Raw genomic sequence first — 21,736 nt, forward strand, 5'->3', positions numbered from 1 at the left:
TCAAATGACTGCTTATAACTAGTGAGGGAGAAAGGAGGGTGAAATATGCTTCCTCAGAGGTTTGAATCCAGACACTAGATCTTTATTTAAATCCTTATTATGTGACATCACAAGGCAGTTGAATACACACTCAGAGGAAAGTGTCTCTTCCACATACAAGAGTTACAGACAGAGCATCCTTCATTGCGCAAAAAGAGCCTTCGTATAAATTATAGGACGATGTTAACAGGAAACCTTCTGGAATTAATTAGGACACTATAAACAGACTTTTTCAGACAATATAGAAAACCAGTTCTATCATAGTTTGTTTAATTGATTTAGTATAATAAATATATTTCTATACCACAATCATCAATTAAGTAAGTACTCCTTGGTGTGCAGTCCCTTAATGTAAAGAAAATTCCTCTTTACAAATATTAACAATGTAGCAGGATATATCATTCTAATCCTTTTGTATACAGGTAGTCCTCAATTTACGATGACTTTGTCGTAACTTGAAAATATCATAAGTCAAGACTTGGCCCAGCCTACCCAGAAATCTTAAAGAATGTTGATTAGTATGAGGTAGTATGGTGTAATTTGATAATAATTTAACAAATTACAGTACATAATTTAGCAAAACAGAAATTTATAGTACAAACTATAGTATAAACTATATAGTATATATGTAGGTGGCCGGTGTGAGTGTGTGGACAAGCATTGGTTCACGAGTGGAGGCTGGTGTATACTTTGCCACGTCTTCCTGCCACACGAAACTTACAATGACAGTTGAAACAAATGAAAATTCACAATTTTGTAATATCACTATCATCAACGTAAGATAAAAATAGCATCATTCAAATCTTCGCAACTCTGGGACCATCTGTAGCTAATTGCCATGCAGTTTGACAGTTATAGTGACATCCTAGATTAGTTTGTGAACAATGGACTACTTTTCAATTCCTGGTCAAACAGTAAAAATTAATCAGCTCTAGAACAGAAATGTTCTTGTACTGTTTAATTTCATACACGCAAAAAGCAGCAGAAGAAAATATCATGCTCGGATACTGGACGCAACCCAAAACATAAACCACTGTCCCCAATATACACTTGGAATTCCCAGTTAACACTGGAAATGAGACGCTAAAGAATAACTGAGATACTGATGTTATGACTGCACTCCAAGTGCAAGGACAGGTTGTGTAAACAACAGAGAAACCAGATTGGATGTTTGAAAAGCTTAATCTTTTAAGGTGCTCAAATGTTTTTTAAAGCACATGCCTTACACTTTTATTTCCATTGCAATTATCTTGGATGTGTGGATGATTTTTCACGTGACGTCGTGCGCCGGCTGCTGATGTGACATCGGGTTTTTGGTGAAGGAGGACGTTTAGACTGAGACACATCCAAAAGCAACACTTGAACTCTGTCTGACACGATGTTATATTCGATGATTTTGAGAAACCTCTTCCATTTTCCTGGAAAGAACTGGGGTTCTCTCCTACATTGGGGCATTAATCATGATTCTGGTTATTTGTGTAATGTATTTCTTTCCTTTTCCTTTTTTTTTTTGGTGGGGGGGTTCTTATTGGATAAATTAGATTAGAAACAATAATGCATACATTTCAGAATGAGACAGCTTTTACTACTTGAAAAGTGTTATTCTCTAGGAATAGATTGTAAATCTAACAGGAGTTTCACTGAAGCCCTGTAATTTGCCATAACAAAATCACAGGACTTGAAGTAAGACAAGATTCCTTGGTTGTCATACGATTTTGGGGGTCAAACTCAGGGTCAAAAAAAAAACAAAAACAGTGAGGTCAGATAAAGCTGACGTAGTCAAGCAAATACAAAAAAAAAATTTAAGGAAGTTAGAATAGAATATTACTCCATGTAAAATGAGCCCTTGCTAAAAATAAAAACCCACTCCATTATCTTTTTTTTTGTTAATGACTAGCTCATATTTGTAGCTGTCAGCTCACATAATTTTCTGCCCTGTTTTCTTTCAGTGAACAGCTGTGCACTGACACTCATATGAAGCAACACTTTTGCATCTCTTCAGATACGCTCCACTAAATACAATAATGACAATAACGACTGTGAAAAATGTTCTACACCTATTTCCAGCAAGTCATTTGTTCCCTTCGATTTTTTATTTTCCCATCAGGCATTCGGACTCATTATAACTGGGCCGCAATGTATTCTGTAGGTCAAACACATTTTAGTCATAAAGTAAAATGCAATAAACTGGGAAGGCTACGCTGGAAAAAATACAACTATTAAATTTCAGTAATAAACATTTCAGTGTTGTCTATAAATCCATCCATCAATTCATCCATTCATCAATCCATCTATTGAACAAAAGCAGCTACCCAAACAGCAGCTAGCTATCACATGTCCCTCTAGCGGCCATCATTTATCCATTAGTTATCCATTAATCATCCATTTATAAGCCATGGATCCATCTACATATCCATCAATCCATCCATTTAACATCTGCCATCCATCCATATAGCTAATCAACCAGTTATTCATCCATACCTCAATCTATATCTTCATTAATTAATTTATTGATTCATTCTTTTATCACTCCAACATCTATTTTCCATCTCTTCTCCATGTATCCAACCACCCATTATCCAACCACAGCCTATAGCCAGCTTTAGGGTATTCATCCAACATCCAGCCATCTATTCGGTACAAAAATTACGAAAAGTACCATATAATTTTATACATACATCTTTCCACCCATCTATCCATCCATCTATCCTTTTCTCTTGTTCAGAATTCACTGCATTTTAAAAACACATTCTGTGTTCTAGCTCTTTTTCCTACTGCACTCCTCACATGAGTAGGCACAGGGATGGAGGTGACAGAGCGAGTCCTCCTACTGATTTTGTGCTTCAGCCTGAGGTAGCAGGTGCCATCTGAGTATCATGTGGGAAGCTGGGCCACTGATGAACTTAATAATATGCCACAGATTCATTCATTCGTGCATATTTCAGATAACAGAACACATGTACAAAGTAAAAATAAAAACAACTTAAATGCATTATGGTTCAACAAAAAAATCCTACAGTAATAAATGTATATTTTGCACAGTTTTACATTCCTGCTGAGTGACAGTCTTATTGAAGCACTCAAGGGAGGTGTTGTCTGTGAGCCCAGATATAGCTTTCATACGCTGGTACGCTCCCACTCGCTTCTACAAGTTGGTCATTCCCTCCAAGGAAATGTTCTCCATGAAGTCAAATGGGTTCTCTATTCTGTAGATCTTGTTGAAGCATATAGCAATCTAATACATAGCAGTATTTATATCTTATATCTGAAGAAAGAACAGCAGCAGTGCCCCCTTGCAAAGGTTAAATATTTATATATCTGAAGAGAAGAATCATTGTTAACATCCATGCTGTTTTCTAGATTTATAAAGCATTTCAACACATACACATACACATACACAAACACTGTCTGTGCGTTTTACATTCATGCGAAAATCAATGAATGACGTGAAATGTAATGCATCGTGGGAAGAAAATCTCACATGAAAATAATCAAATGAAATAGATGTGCGTTCAAGTGTAAAAAATTTATTTATTAATCGTGTATTTTTCAAAAATTTTATGATAAATATCTAAATGCAAGCCGTGTGAAATATCCGTGTGTGAAAATACGTGAAACGTCACACTTTTTTGGAAAAGGAAAGCAACCATTAACATTTGCAAAAAATGTTTACATAACAGAAAACAGATTTTAAAAAAATAATATAAAAAATTTAAGTTTCCTAAGTTTTTAATAAACCACAGCTGGTACATTTATATTAAGAAGATAAATTTTTTTTTTTTTTAAACCTAAACAATTACAAACAATAATTACATAATAACAACCTCTATAACTTTCAAGTCGAGCAAGCTTCTTTGATTAAACCCATCTGGAAGCTCATTCTGCCAGTAGTCTTTCTGTTTAAATCTCCATTTACTCGAGATAGAGCGACATCTGCCCATCTGGTACTTACACAATTGTACAAGCTGTTCCGAGTTATTTGGAGGAAAATGACGGACAGAAATCATCAGCTAGCAAGATTTTTTTACTCTGAAGTCTGCTGAACTTCTGGACATGTAGTTCCTTCTTTCCTGCCCACTTCAACATTGCTTTGTCACTGTGATCCAGATCACTGCCTTCAAGTCTACTGAAACTTTCTACTTTTGTTCAGGAGAAAATTGAGGAATGAATGTTAGCTTATGGAATAAATTTGGGTTGAATTTCCAACTTGAAAAAAACTTCTTGAAAATTCAACATTTGAAAAAACTGAAAAGTCAAGTTAGGCCTGAGGAGAAAAGTTTATCAACATGTATTATTATAGTTATTACAAAATAAGTTCTGTGTAGAGTTTTCAATGGGATCAATAGACAGAGCGCAAATCGCTTGCCGCACAATTACTATAGCTGAAAAAATGCTAGTGGCAGGGATGTTAGGTCAAGTTTAGGTTAGGTTAAGTTTAAGATTCAGTCAAAATAATTGTGTAATTGTGTAAGTAAATTGGTTAATGGTCACATTTTTACTTTCTGGCACATCATTAAGTACTCATGTGCTACACCTTCTGAGCTAGTTTTCTAAATGATAGTTAGCCATGGTTAACCCTAGCCAGGCTACGTAGCTAACAAAATTTGACACCAGACACATCAGGTCATATCTGCCTATAAGTCTGTTTATAGCTGCTCTGATTAAAAAAAGATAACAGTAAATTAGTTTTGTAGCATCCCATAGCATTATATATAACTGTAAACGCATAATAAAGTCTTTAATGGTTAAAAAATGATTTGTATAAATAAACAATATAAGAACAAATTCTTGGCATGCTAACATCTTTTAGCCATACTTAACATTTTTTACTTAGCTAGTCATTGTTCTGTTTTAAATGTGTCGTTATGATTAGTCTTTGTTTCTGGTGGCAGTATAATGAAAGCTATAGTTTCTTGTTTCAGGAAGCACATTTGTAACCTGTTGTCTGAGCCACATAACTAATTCTACTGTACAGGAGTGGAACAGAAGAAACATGGACTCTGCAATGGTTTATTACACTTTATTCCTATATGATTGATATTAAAACAATCCCAAATTCAAATTCATTTAACAGGCAATTATATGAGAATTCATTTGTTTCGGCTTATTTTGTGCCATGTTTCCTCCTGTTCTTGTGCTCATTTTAGATGAGACCTTGTAACAATGCATAAAGCAAAGCTGGCTATGCCTCAGCCCACATTTCCAGCAGTCCCTGGAGAGAGCGAATTAACAGTGAGTGAAGGGCTGACACGTTCATGAGTGATGGATGCTCCGCTCAGCCTCCAGATCTGACATGTTAAATCTGTACCCATACATCTAGAAATGACGGTTAAAGGTTTTCTCTCTCTCTCTCTCTGTCTCTCACTCACACACACACACACACACACACACACACACGCACAACACGCACTCACATAAACTATTCTCCTGCTAGTGTCTGCTTCATGAAGCGAAAACTGTGCTGGAGTAATTGCTGCTTAAAAGCAGTTATTGTCTCCTGCCACACTGAGCCTCAAAGGACAAAGCAATTTCAAATACTGGGAAGCGATGACTCTAAACAAAAAGAAAGCTGTGAAAATGTAAAAGAGAAATTAAGAAAATAAGTAATAGTCTAGCAATGCATAGCTAGCACTCTGCTTTCTAGTTTGCAAAAGTTACTGCAGAAAATTCATTTCTTTATTTGACATTTTTATCTATTGTACATGTATATATCTAAATGGTGTAAGTGTAGATTTTGATACAATATGGTATTTTAGATTGCTCTGTTTTGCTAAATTATGGACTGTAATGTGTTTAATAATTAATGTGAAATCATTATAAGGAAATAACAGTATACTACCACCATACTGGTCACCATCATATATATATATATATATATATATATATATATATATATATATATATATATATATATATATATATATATATATATGATGACCAGTATGGTGGTAGTATACCTGGTGGTGCATTTGAGTGGGCTCCCAAAGGCATACAACTGATTTAAATTCACATACACATAATGCCACTTAATGGTTTCATTATGAATGTATTAATGTAATTTGATCAGATATCTTATATTGAATATATATGAGCTTAATCGCACAGAAGTGGCCAGCACTTTCATCCAACTGTGTTACGCCTCCCTCTGATGTTACATGAGCAGTGGTTTGAAAACATGACCTTCACCTTTCCAGGTTGGTAACTTTCATGTGATCATCAAAATTGGAAACAATATTTCTGGTCTGATTTTAGTTTCATAAAATTATGCTTTTTACTTTAAATGAGTCACAGGGAGCTGCTTCAGAATGGTTTACAGGAAGCAGTTATGTCCATTAGGATGCAATGCTTATTGTAGAATAGTATGTCATGGTAGGGATTCGGAGAAGAACTGAGAGGTAAGTGTGGTATAAACAAGATTTAGTGTTTGTAGCTACTCACAGTGAGCAGAGAAGTAATAACCAACAAGAATCAAGGGAGCTCAAGATACCAGTGAAGTACATAAAGTACAAAAAAATTCCAGTTACCACAGATAAGGAGAAGAGAGGAGTAGAGTTAATAAGAAACTGTCAGCACCTGTAGGTTTGATTGTAGTCTGTAGTCACAAGCTATTATGCAAGTATGTATAGGGTGTATGTAAATTCAGAGCAGTAGAAGATAAGAAAAAAGACAACGATGGCTGTACCGCAGCTTTCAAAATACTAAAAACAATCAAACACTCAGTTTTAGCTGGAAGGTCTAAGCTTGTGAGCACACATGCACAAGCATATATTCACTTGTGGTTACAGATGAATAGAACAAAGAGTTCCTGTAGCTAATATGGTTTGCTTTTTCAGCTCACAATGCTTTAAATAAATGAAAACCATTACCTGAAAGCATCGCACTAGAGAACTAGAGAACAATACACATGTGCTTTAATGGGATACAACATAAAGAAGATAAAAGACGAACACACCTCTCTCTTTTTCTGTTCTTATGACTTGATATACTGCATCCTTTCTGCTTCCACTCAGAGCCACTTAAGCAGGGAAAGCAATGCATTTGTGAAACCGAGAGCTTTCCTTCCTTCTCAAAAGTCGTGGTTGATCTCTGTACCCAGCCCAAGACCACCACATAAGAGGCAATTTAATCAGTATCCTTTACCATACAGCAAATTACATTTTATTGGAGATGCAAAATTGAATTATTGGCCAATAGACAATGAGCTTAAAGTAGTCGACTTGTTTCATGGAGGTCCTTGAACTGGCTTTGGACATTTAAAATAGAAACAAAGATGATGCATTTCCTTACTTAGAACTAATGAAGCCTGCACGAAGAAAGAAGGCAGACCTATGCTGAAAGACGTAAAGGAGTGGAAGAGTCAATGTGAGCAGGATATATTTATTAGTTTCCCTTTCTTGGGCATTTAAATGCATGAAGTAAGAAACACCTGCTTTATAAATAGTTACAGTGATTAAGCAAATGGAATAATGGAACACAAATGGGATAAAAAAAAAGAAGGGAAAACATAACGAGACTGGATCATATTTTAAAATGCGGTTTGAATGTGCTGAATGTTTTCAACTGCAGTGATGAATTTCAATCTCGGAGAGATGCCTGGAAGAGTAAAACAGAAAACCGTTGCATATTTGCATAATTGAGCATTAAGTGCATAACAGATTAAAGGTTGTTAAAGTAAAAACAAATGGCAAGGTGGCTTTTCTGCTAATGTACCAATATTATACAATCTAGAAAAAAACTCACATTTTTGTAAAGACAGGGATGAGCCCAAACATTTGCATTGGTTGCATTTGCGAAAAGTTTTTGTTGTTAATAAGGCATTTAAACCAGGGTTGCTAAGGGTTACAAAGCCCATCAAGCTAGCCAGCCAATCACTCAATGTATCTTAATACATACTGTTAATGTTGAACTGTTCTTAAGGAACTGATCAACTAACCCCCTGGGTGAAGTGTTACATGACATGTATTTGCATACTAAAGCATAATTGGCTTTTATATAAGGCAATAACACTCACCTCTTACACAAATCATGTGTTCGGCATTAACCTAACCTATGTTCAGCTTCTTTCTGTTCACATCTATTTACCTGCAACTGATTTATATTTAAGGTTCATTTCCTGTTTTGTGTGATTTTGCACTGCACATAATTAATGAAACATTTTAAATGAGAGTCTCATTGATTGGTTAGAAATATGGAAAAAGCAAAGCAAAACTTTACCAATCACACAAAAAAAAAATCACACCAGCATAAATAAATAGATGGATAACTAGATTTACAGACAGACAGAAACATTCGCTCAGATGCTCTTGGACCAGATTTTTGCTTGAGTCTAACTGCGTTGCACTTATTGGAATAATATGTCAGGGTTCCACTCATATGTGAAAGCTGATTTAAACAGCTTATGTACTCACAATTTATGCAATCTGCACTTTTAAATGAATTCCTTAAATTAAAAAATTATTTGGGCTACATTTAATTACATTACATTTTCAATATACTAAATGAACAAAAGTATTAGGACAGATCAGTGGCAGGCGGTCAGGACCAGCAAAGCCTTCTCTGCTGGCCTAAACACTATCAGAAGCACTGACCTACATTTACAACAAAAATTCTAATATTTGTTCCATGAAATTGCATTAATTTATTCCCAACAGTTTATTCTCTTCATTTCGTAGCATTTCTCTTGGCTGCACTGCTTCCAGTACGTGTATGTGGACGTTAGATCTTTGTCCAATCAGATTTCAGCCTCTATGTGCTGCCATGTCAATCTAATCTGCCCACGGCCTTCAAAGTCAGTTCTGCTGGCTCTTTTATCTTAGTCTCTATTAGCAGCGGGTCTGTTTCTTTAACTAATTAGATTTCATATTCGCCTCACAGGGCAGCTAGCTGGCCCAGAATAGCGTCAGCATTTTTCCATCATCTGATTGGTTGGTCAGAGGTACACTGTTACAGTCAAGATCGACTGGCAAAACACGTGTGTAGCTCTGCACACATGAAGCCATCTGAGGTAGACATTTTTATGTGTACGGAGGAAGAGAAATTGATTTGGTCTCGGACATATTCAAAATACATTTTCAAGAAAAGTTAGACATCGTGAGGAGATCGGCCAACCCCGAAGCTAGCTATCGTGTCTAAGCCTGGGAAAGGGTTTGTTCACCACTTTCAGACCAGTGAATACGAGCGGTACCACTGCATTACAGCCTCTGAGGAGCGGTGCAAATTATGAATCTGCATCTCTGGTGAGAAGGTTGTATTTTTCATTAATTATGTTTTTGTCATGTTATTGACAGATATTGATTCTGAACTGCTCCAGATGTTGTAGGTGCACAGTTGTGGTTGTAGTGTAGAGGTTTGTAGTCTTAACTGGGTTTCTTGCTTTAGTAAAATTGTATTTACCCTCCATATGTGAAATTTCTTTCTTTCTGTAATACCACGCGTTGTTATATTTCGTTTTAGTATAGTATGTATGGTTTCTATAATTGCGACATGATAGTGGTGGTATTAAGAGGAGGATTAAGTCGGGTACGTCCCCACTGAAGGCCCAGGTACCAAACACAAGGCCCGCCACTGATATATATATATATATATATATATATATATATATATATATATATATATATATATATATATATATATATATATATATAAATAACAATGCTGCTGTAAAAGATGATAATATATGATAAGCACTCCTATATGATAAGCAACAATTTTAAATTTGATATAACTCATAATCAATGGGCAGTAAACGAGTGCAAGACCACTTATCATCTGTTCTAGCATTAAAGTGTAAAATTTGATGGCTTTGCAGGAGCAGGGCTATATGTCTGGACAAATCCCAGCGTGATAGAGTCCCTGGTGTTTTGATACTGCCCGCCTCAGCCATTACGACAGCCTTATTAAAAGTTGATTTCATTTGGTGAAGTAGATTTGCTGTATCAGCCCATGGATCTGGATGAGATGCTGGCCAGAGAGACCTGAATAGAAAACAAATACTATACGGGCAGAAGGACAAGAAAAATAATGCATTGTAAAAAGCTTGAAGTGGACTGTATAAAAGGACAGCTTCTAAATAATAGAAAGCATTTTTATTGCATTTATTGAGTCTGAGTCTGTATACTCTGGCTCCTCATGCTGGGGTTGTGTAGTACAGGTTGTTCTATTATACATTATTATGCACATGCACACTATTTGTTCCAAAAAGTAGTTATTGATACATCTGTAGGTTTGAGGTGTTCTTCAAATAAGCCTGGGATCAAGCAGCAGGCTTTGAATACAGCAAGATGCCAATTGGATTTTGGTTTTGGGATTTTTAGATGTCTGTCTGTTTCTTCCGTACAACTAAGAATGTGGTTTTAATGCTGAGAATAAAGATGGGTTTGTGTCTTCACTCACTGTTTTATTACCTCACCTCCACTTTCATTCATGCACATGCCACCTACAGAGTCATTAACCTCCCAGCAGCTAATATTTCCTCTCCCAGCAGAAACCAACCCCCATATAAAACCCTGACTTTCACGCCATCCTCAGCTTACAGCATGTTAAACCCCTGGCTCTAATACCCGTTCTCCCTTCATTGGGGAAATGCTATTTCCTCCCAATCCTAGAAGGTATTCTTTACAATGACTGTATAAATCAGAACAATGACCACTCAGATCAGTGGGCCACCTACAAATCTTGAAGCCCATGGTTCAAATCTGAGCTAATCAAACCTGGTCAGGTAAAAAGTGCAGGACCCTGAAGAGTCACAGAGAAGTGACAGGCTCACAACAGAGAAACACAACTAACAGGGCTGTTAATGCATGTCTTGCTTACTTTAGTTTTATAGAAAGAAACAACCTCAGAACGGCACAGAAATTCCTCATAATTGAACTAGCATTGGAATGCTGGGATAGGGGTGAGTTAAATAGGATCTACATTAATCTGATCCAGAAGAATCTAAATGAATCTATATCTGCTTGCCAGTCAGGCTATGCTCTATGAATAATAAAGGAGATACGCATGATTAACAAGGTAATGGAGCTTTGGCTTCTCAATTCTGCCCATGCCAAATTATCGCCTGAGGTAGCCTGCATCATTATCGTCAGTTTTTCTTCCTTAGTGAAATCCATTGCATGCCACATTTTAAATACAGCCGATTAAACTCTGCATGATTCTACAGATATTTAGTTAACTAAAGCTGTTAGCAAGATTATTTTATTGTAATATGTACTAAGGTGAGTTCATAAGGGGACATATCATCTATGTATTAGGGAGCTAACCCAATACGAATGCTTCATTTATAAATCAGCGCATAATGTATTCTAATATACTAATAGGAGGAACAGTAAATATACACCAACCAGGCATAACTTTATTACCACTGATCAGGCATAACAATATGACCACCTGCCTAATATTGTGTTGGTCCCTTTTTTGCTGACAAAACAGTCCTGGCCAGTAGAGCATTAACAGCATGAACTTCTTCAGCATTTTGAGCTACAGTCTGTTGGATCGGACAACACGGGCCAGACTTCTCCACATGCATCAGTGAGCCTTGGCCACTCATGACAATGTCACTAGTTCACCACTGGTGACACAAGAGCCCACAAGAGCCCACAAGAGCTGCAGTTTTGGAGATGTTCTGACCCAGTCGTCTAGCCGTCACAATTCGGCGCTTAAACTCACTCAAATCTTTACGATTGCCCATTTTTCCTGCTACTAACACATCAACTTTGAGGACAAAATGTTCATTTGCTGCCTAATATATCCACCCACTAACAGGTGCCATGATGAAGAGATAATCAGTGTCATTCAAAACACCTTTCATAATGTTTTAATGTCATAATTTTATGTCTGGTCAGTGTGTAAATATAATTAACAAAACACCTAGTGAATGAAGTTATTCTTTGAAACTAGGATCCTGAAACACAGAAAAATTGTGTGTAATTTTATTTACATCCAGCGAAAGCAAGTGTTAAGATAGCAATTATAAGCTTACGGAACAAACGAAGACTAAATTTTAACATGCACTTCGTTCATCCTAGATTTTGTCTGGTACTTTGGACAATAGAACCAATTAATGAGGAATGAAATTGAGTGGTGTAACTGAGTTTGAAAAGGTCTACGCCTGACTCCTGATTATCCAGTTTAAAATAGATATACAGATTCAGATATTTAAAACAAAAACCAGACACAGATAGTATTTCAGATAGACACAGCTAATATAGGGGTTTATGTCAGTTTTTAGTATACACACACCTCTCTTATCCATAATTGGTATTACACTGGTTGGTTGTACAGCCACTTTATATTAGATTTTTTTATTCATATCTCTGTGTGATGGTATTTATGTCTGTGGTCAGGACACTTGACTTGAAGAATGACTTTGGTATTTATCATCCCCTCTGCTGATCTTCTGTCCCACTTAATTGTCCTGGCCTTTACAGAGAGGGTCAGAGCTCTAAGGGTAAGACTTCGGTCGTCTGTCTCACAAAATGTTGCTGACACTGGGAAAATATGGGAGCTGAAGTGGTTTGGGTGAATAAGGACAAATGTGACACCACCATCTCCAGAGTCGCTCTATGTGTAGAAAAAAATCAAATTGCAAATTGAAATAAAAAAACAAAAAACAAAACAAAATGTACAGTATTTATACTGTTTACAGCTAGGTTTAGGTGTAAACGTATACATGTGTTATCCGATAGTTTAATCGGGAGAATGGCTACAAACTGAACAAATATGCACTATTATCTGCAAAAAACAGACCAGACAGAGGTTATTAGATTATTAGGTTATTCATTTAACAGTATTTGAGTAAAAGCACAAAAAGCCATTACTGTTAATTGATTAAATACAAATTCAAATAATTTTCATATATTCACAGACCAGCCAGAAGGTGATCATTGATATTAGTTCTGTTTCTTTCTATTGACAACTCATTCTTTGATAATCAATAATCTATTATTTCTCATACAAGCTCTGATAGAGCTTTAATGATTTTGTTTGAATATACTGCCTTCAGTGGTTATGGCGCTGGGTTACTGGTCAGAGGGTCAAGTTCTTAGGGCCCCTGAGCATGGCCCTTAACCCTCAGTGCTCCAGGGATTCTGTACTTAATATATTCCTTTAACTTTATTACTATTTGCTATTTTGTGTAGATTCCTTTTCTATAGTCGCAATTTATCCCAACTTGTCTTTCTTCCAGGTTGCAAATCTACAAATTCAGGGTGGGTATATACTTATTCACTTATCCTATTAAACTTACTGTATGTCAATCACAGGATTAAGATCATAGCTCTTCAGTGATCGTCTGGGAGATGCAGAAAGACCCGTGTCTGAATTTTGTACTGTTCTTCTTTTGCCTTTAAATAGGCTTAAAACACAAAGCTGAACTACCTGACCTCTGCGTGGCTTTTTTTCTGTCAGCATCGAAGTACAGCCTGAAACGAAATCCACTGCATGCCTATTATCTTAATATCAGAGCTTTTCTGTGGGTGGAGATGATCATTTCACTTCTGCCTCTGGCACTTTCGTTGCGAAGCTCACAATTTTCTTATATTTGAATGAGAAAAACAAGTTTTTGTCTTCAGCCCAGTCCAATAATAAACACGACTGGTAGCACAGGTGATTACTGTTTATGATAATAACATGCCTAGGCCTTAAAAAAGGTAAATAGGGCTTCAAAAACATCTTTGGTCAGTCTTTATGAAAGCAAGGCTTACGTGTTGGTGTAAATGTGCCAGAAAAGACTAACTATTAAACCTCTGACAAATGTCAGCTTCTCCTAGGTATAACCATTAAGATTTTCTCCATCAGCTGCTGCGATCACATGGTGGCACTGGGTGAGAAGCAGAAACTAAATCACTCATGTCAGGGTCACTCGGCCATCAAGGCTATCTCCAGTTATGATTAATAATGTGCGGTAAGTTCATACACCAAAAGGATTTGCTTCTCTTCTGAACTCGTGTAGGCATACATTGACATGTATATTTTATTTATTTTTGTAGTGTATAACTTTTACACTTTTTTAATACATTCTTCATTTATACATGAATTATCATTATTATTTCTATTAATTAAGTAATGAATCTAGTTTTTTAATTATTTATTGCTATTCAAAGAAATCTTTTCACATGATTAATTTCTCTTTTCATAAAATTTTTAACGATTCATTTTGTTCCCCTCTTTTTTCTACTTTTCTAATTGTATACGTGATTACATTTCAAATGTGATTCATGTGATTGCTTTTTACGTGCAATTCGTTCATTCTCATGGAATTTCACTTTAAATTATATTAAATCTTTTTATGATTTGTTTCATAATGGATATATTTTCAGGTTTTTTTTGTTTACACACATAATCACAAACAAAACTTTCTATAAAATAGTTTAAATACATTGAACACTATAAGGGACAGTGGTAGTTCAGTGGTTAAGGTTTTGAGTTACTGATCATAAGGTTGGGGTGCCACTGTTGGGCCCTTGAACAAGACTCTTAATCCTTTGTGCTTCAGGGGCATTGTACGATTTCTGACCCTGCACTCTCACTCTGATATGTGAGAACAAGGTAGCTCAGAGGTTAAGGTTAAGGTGGGTTACTGATTGGAAGGCCTGGATTTTAAGCTCCAGTATTGAGCTGCCACTCTTTAGGGTTCTTGAGCATGACCCTTAACCCTCTGTGCTCCAGTGGTGCTGTATCATAGCAGACCCTGTGCTCTGACCCCAGCTTCCTAACATTTATATGGATATTGATCTGTAAAGCACCTTTGTTATGGAGCATTTTCTGACATCCGTCATTCATTGCTGCTTCATTAGTTTTCAATAAAATTCTGCCTTCACTTCCACCTCCTTTGCTGTATGGATTCCCCTAACCACTTTTTCAGATTAGAAATTGTTTTGAGTAGAGCTCTTTAGACAGTGAAGGACCCCTAACTCTCTACTCTCAACTATCACCCCTGAGAACCCCCTCTTTATTTTCTGTGGAATGATTTTTTAAACCCACATTTTAGAAACTTGACCTATTCTGATTAGTTCATTTTCAAAATGATGCCCAGCTACTCCTAGTCCAACTTCACTCCAGTCCAACTTAAATCTTTTTTCTATTTTTTTTTGTGAATAAAAATGAACAGATAAAGGCACTAAGGAGGATTTTAATATAGATATGGATTTAGCTGGATGCCCGTAAGGCCACCGGCCTCTTCAAATGCGAATAAGAGATAAAATGAAACTAAGGAGTGAGAGTCGGCTAAGATAGCACTTATTATAGCTTGCTGTTTCACCAAATCGAAATAATCAGCGGAGTGACAGACGAGGTCTTCAGGCCCAGGGCCTTCAACACGGCCTCTTCTCAGGTGACCCCATGGATCATGCTTGTGGCAGATGGAACAGTTGGCATGGAAACCGCCCACCTCCTGGACCAGAATGAGTGTCAACCCTGGTTATGAGCTAATTAATGCTGTCGCTCCCTAATTAGGCACATTTTTTTCTTAATGGAGATAATCATGAGACATCTGCTTCACCTGCTGCTTTTCCAGGTCCAGATACAAAAGCTTTTGTCAGTAATAACAATATGCACATACAAGAACTGCTGTTATCTAATGTTCCAGTTCTTCTCTAGCTTTGTTTACAGGATTCATTCAAGATGGTGGTGTGAATTACACCAGTGGAGGTAAATATTCATTTAAATATGTTTAAGTCATTCGCCCTTCCACTGCAGCATCAATACAACTTATTAACACATTGTATGTAAGCTACTGTAAACAATTCAGTTCACAATCATTATTATGATATTACTTTGGTGTACAAGAAGACTGTATAATTTTTCTGTTTCTAGTTCACTGTAGCAAACATAAATGAGCAAATGGTGGCACAGGAGAGTATCAGGGTATTTAATAGTACTTAGTATTTTGCCATTTTCAGTTTGGGATTTGTTGTTTTTCCCTCAGAACTGTTCTATATATTTATTGTTAGTATTCTAGGTTACTTTAAGTCAAAGATCATTTGGTTATTGGGTACCAGTGTTGGACAGTAATAAATTAAATGTAATTCGTTACTGTACTTATGTAGCTTTTTCACATATCTGTACTTTACTGAAGTATTTCCATTTAGGGAGACTTGAACTTCATTACATTTCAAAGTCAAATATCTCACTTAAAGAAGGTTTTGGGCTCATGATAATTTTATTAGCTATCAGTGTTAGTAATAGATTGTTGTGCTAAGAGTCTTTTCAACTAAGTTGCTTAGGAGTCAAAAATGATAATAGGAACATTATAGCCATAATAAATCTTTGGATACTTAATTGCATTGCAAGCAATATTTTTACAATAATTTTTGTATTTTTACTCAATTCAAAGTTTATACGGAGCACTTTTAATTTTACAGGAGATATTTTACATAGTGTATCAGTACATATTTTGGGTAATTCGTCCACCAGCATAAGCTTAACTTCACTAAAGAATTGTCATATTGCTGGCTAGAATGTAGGTTCAGGCTTTTTAAACCAAAGTATACAAATCCAAAAAGCAAGACAGAATCACAATGAGAGAGGAGCAGAGGCCAGTAAAAAATCTAAAGCTTGGTAAATCAGAAGCATTGAAACATTCACTGGGCAAAACTTTATGTTGTGAATGAGTGTGTGTGTTTGTGTGTTTGTGTGTAAGAATGTGTGCTCAGTCAGCAGTTGGGTGAATAAATAGCGATTGCGTGTTGTGGTTGGTGTAGTCTGTGGCGGCCATGTTTTGTATGGCATGTTTGCTAAGACTTTAACTTTCCAAACAAAGAAGGTTCCAGCAGGACACACAGAAAAGAGTCAGGGACTATTACACTTTCTAAGGCCACTTAATAAACTGAATTAGTGAACTTAACATGTTTAACTTATTAGAATTCAATTCTAAAATGAATAAATATGTACATAAATAAATAGTGAAATTTAAACTTCATAATCTAAGCTGCAGTGAATATTTTAACACTGAATTATTAATATTTTTTTTAAGATTACAATACAATTGAAGTATACAATAGAAGAAAACATGCAGAAGAATGTAATACACCTTGCAGGGTCGGGTATTGATTTTAACTGTCAACAACAAATTGACAGTAATGTAATGGCAGTAAAAAAATCCCCGACCTTACAGCAGAGAATGTCCAATTGCTCCATCAGATGGGGACAAAACCAAAAGCTCTTGGTGTTCTCAGTGTTTGCTTAATCCAACCTAAGCTTTTGAAAGAAGCTGCCAGAGTGTCTGGAACAAGTAATCGTCTAGCTTCATCTAAAAGCAATTACATCTTCCCGGTTCGTGATGTATTACAGGAGTGCAGGCTGTTCAAAGGAACGAATGCACTTGAATCGAAAGCAGTTTAACCTGAAAGAGGAATTTATAACCCCATCAAGTGTGAAAAGGGACTAGTGTCCACTGCTTGTGTTTGTGTGTGTGTGTGTGTGTGTGTGTGTGTGTGTGTGTGTGTGGGTGGGTGGGTGGGTGGAGGTTGTTGGGGGGTGTTATGCCATTCAGAAGCACATAAAATAAGTTTGATGCATTGGTGTATCAAGGGCATTGTCGGAAGCGGCACTTTATGAGCTGACGTCAATTCTTCTAAGGTCATCGTGAAAAAGAAGAAGTGTCGGCCCTCCTGCTGGAGAATGATCAGGCGTACCAGCAGAATCCTGATGGCCAAACTAAAATCAAAACACACACACACATACATTTTTGTGATTGTTTGGGACTAACTGATTAGATTTCTGAGTAGATTTGATTACTGAATGTTTAAAACTGTAAATAAAAATCAATTAAAAAAATGTAAAACATATTTTTTGGTTGAAATCACGTATATAATATGTAATGAATATAAAAATGTATGTTTATGTTAATAAGAAGCTAATGCAGTTAAAGTATTGTTTTGCTTGTCTTAAAGTTTCATAATGTACAGTATTTTTGTCATCTCTCTTTCTCTCTCTCTCTCTCTCTCTCTCTCTCTCTCTCTCTCTCTCTCTCTCTCTCTCTCTCTCTCTCTCTCTCTCTCTCTCTCTCTCTCTCTCTCTCTCTCTCTCTCTCTCTCTCTCTCTCTCTCTCTCTCTCTCTCTCTCTCTCTCTCTCTCTCTCTCTCTCTCTCTCTCTCTCTCTCTCTCTCTCTCTCTCTCTCTCTCTCTCTCTCTCTCTCTCTCTCTCTCTCTCTCTCTCTCTCTCTCTCTCTCTCTCTTCTCTCTCTCTCTCTCTCTCTCTCTCTCTCTCTCTCTCTCTCCCTCTCTCTCTCTTTTTCCCTTCCTCTCTCTCTCTCTCTCTCTCTCTCTCTCGCTCTCTCTCTCTTTCTCTCTCTCTTCCTTGCAAATCAGTGCAAAACAATAGATTCTGTTCTGTACCGTGCATTAGCTACCCTGCCCTGATGCCGATATGCAGGAATTTACCAATGAATGTGGTCAGAAAAAAAAAGGTTTTCTGCCACTCAGGAGCAATAAAGCAGATTTCCAGCTACAAGCAGCACCGCTGTATATGTGTACCAATTGAATTTACAGCCTGAAGTAAGCTTGTGTCTGAGGTAATGTTGCAAGTGTTTCATCACATCCAATCAAGAATCAAGTCAAAAACAAAAAAAGCCAGAACCAAGAGCCACCCTTAATTTTTAGGACAAAGACGGAAGACGGGATCAGTCTGGAAAGTCTTCTGCATGCTAATAAACGACGGTTACGATTCACAAGGTTGCTCTGAAGCCTGGGGCCAAGTTAATATTGAAGAGAGATTTGTCTCGGTGACAGTCGGACGATAAAAAAACACCAGGAAAACAGTTAGCAAGTTCAAACAGTCAGCCTGTGTGATTTCATGTGACAAATTAGCCAAGCATTCATTCGAGGGTCATTTTGTATATACTGAAAAAGAGACATGGGGAGAAAAAAAAAACAACATAATCATCGTCTCTTAACCTGTTTGGAATTATTTATTTGTTTTACGTTGTTTATTTTAATCCTCTCCCTTTATGAGCACAGTGTCCATGGACAGCGCTAATTCAATGAGCTCTTGGGTCATTAACGTAGGACAGAATAGCGCAATGCTTATCTTTGTAAAAACTCATTACACGAGCTTCCAGAGTCTTTGTGCAATCTTTTGACATCACTCTCCCTTTAAAAAGGGTAATTTGACAGCATGCAGAAGGGAGGAAAATATAAATAGATAAATGATTAGGCTGTATTTACAGATAGCATGAAATCGTTTGCTATCAGGTCCGATACAGGCGTCTGACTGTCATTCTAGTCTGGAAAAAAAAAGAAAAGGAGGGGTTTTTTGCTTATCACAATTTACAGTTGCGAAGTAATTAAGAGCAAATGGGTTCCAATAACACACCATGAACAGACATCAAATTACACACAGCACATGGACCTTAATCGGGATCTTAATTGGGAAGTGCCATGTGGATGGGAAGTGATCAGGGTCCTATAAACTGCGATAGGTTTCCAATAAATTAGCTGGTGATTGAGTAAGCCAGTGCAACCCGATCGTTGAATCTCAGACCACTCTCAACCATCATTATCTGTATTCTATGCAATAATTAAACATGTAGAATGATACGTATGGCTATATTGGTATGTTTGTTTTATATTATGACAAATGTTTGATTATCTTCAAAATTCATTATTAAAATCTATGACCCAAGCAAAAGAGCTTTATAGCTCATAAACCAATAACTAGACAATATTCAAATTGCATCATAGGTATTTTTTGATTGGATTTCACCCAAATTTATGAAATAAAAACAAATCATTTACAAGGTTTTTCTGCTGAATCACGTGTAGCCAAGCAATGACATTTTTACCTGCTTAAGCTATGAGTGCTAACTGCCCTCTTCCACATACATAAACTCACAGATGCCCACAATTTACTGGTGTCACTGTGATTGACAAGAGAACAATTGTCAATAAACAGTATTTCCTAAAACTCCAAAATGTAATGCTGGGAGGATTAAAGTATGTTTTAAAATAGTAGAGTGCATATCTTGATTGCACTAACTAACTTTCAGCTTCTCCCATTAGGGGTCGCCACAGCGGATCATCTGTATTCATGATCCGCATGTTCGATTTGGCACATGTTTTACACTGGATGCCCTTCCTAACGCAACCCTCCCCATTTATCCGGGCTTGGGCCCGGCATTGAGAGTGCACTGGCTTGTGCAACCCTAATGGTTGGGGTTGGTTCCCTGACCGGTCGCAGCGGTGAGAGCGCTGAATCCTAACCACTGGACCACCAGGGAACCGATAGCTTGATTGGGGGCAATTATTTAACATTTGTCGAAGTAGTCACCAGTGTCAGCATAACAGTCTGACAGTTTTGATATGAGACAGAGTTTGTGACAAAAAAGGACATGACCAATTTAGTTTTTCGATACAATTAATGTCAAGAGATGACTGTTTACAGCTGATAATGATGATCACTGGAACTGTCTTGTTCTACAACATTCAAAGTTTGTGGATTTCAGACCACAGGATTGGTATGTGGTTTTTATTTTCAAAATCCTATTTCGCATTTAATCCCCAACAGCTTCCACTCTTCTGGGTAGATTTTCCAGTAGTTCAGTTGGGATGAGGTCAAAGCTCTGTAGCAGAACACACAAGGCCCATGTATATAATATCTTAATAGAGTTTGCTTTGTGCACAGGGGCATAGCGATGCTGGAACAGGTTTGTCTCTCCTAGTTAAAGTGAAGTGAAAATCTCATGCTACCACACCAAAGACATCATATACAATTGTATGCCTCAAACTTTGTGGAAAAAACACATATAGCTGGAAAGGTTAGTTGTCGAAATGTTTTTTTGTTTTTATAAGAGTAAGAATTGTTACATTTCATGCTTTAATTGGAAGATAATCATTTCTGTAACGTTGCTGTGATCTAGATAGCGCCGGTGCTCTACAGTATAAAGCTTTATATCACATGCAGTTAATTCAGCACTGTTTTCTAGAGTTGCGTTGTGAGACATATTCGCTGCACTTCTGCTGTGCGGAGGCACACGAGGAGTTTTTATGACAGAACTGACATTGTGAACATACACCACTGAGTATTTGTATACTGGAATATGTTCAGTGTAATTAGTGGTTCTGGTGTTCATTTGTTAAATGGTGCTGTGGTTGTGTTACTTCTCTGAGAAGGAAGCTGCCACGCTGATCTCCCTGGAGGACGTTGCTAATAAGAGGGGTTTTTTTTTGTTTTAAAAGGGACAACATTTACAGCGTTTGGCAGACACCATTATGCAACAGTTATGGGTAAACAGCCTTGCTCAAGGGCCCAGCAGTGGTGCAGGGAATTAAACTCATGACTTTCTGTTTCAAGTGCCAGCACCTTAACCACTAAGGTACCACCTCCCAAGAGCACTGTTGCATCACTCCATTTAAATAGAGATGACTCGAGAGCTGAATCCAACTTCCACCATAAACAGTAAGTAGTCGAATGACATTGCATGGTATTGTACTGAAAATTGACCAGCATTTCAGTAAAAAGGAAAAAATAAATCATTTCAGAATTTCATTATAAAATAAATCATAGGTGCCACTGCAGACAATGTGTCAATTATTTTGATTAAGATGCATTTAGATGATCTTTCTCAAAGAAAGTGAACAAGTCATGAGTGTTTTTTCTGTGCAGGAGCAGTAAACACAGATAACAAAGGATTGCACATTTTACCTAGCCTGCAGCTAAAAGAGAGCCATTTCAGGTTCAGCACAAACCTCTAGAGATGTGTTA

This window comes from Silurus meridionalis, chromosome 17 (assembly GCF_014805685.1).
Source record: "Silurus meridionalis isolate SWU-2019-XX chromosome 17, ASM1480568v1, whole genome shotgun sequence".
Taxonomy (NCBI): Eukaryota; Metazoa; Chordata; class Actinopteri; order Siluriformes; family Siluridae; genus Silurus; species Silurus meridionalis.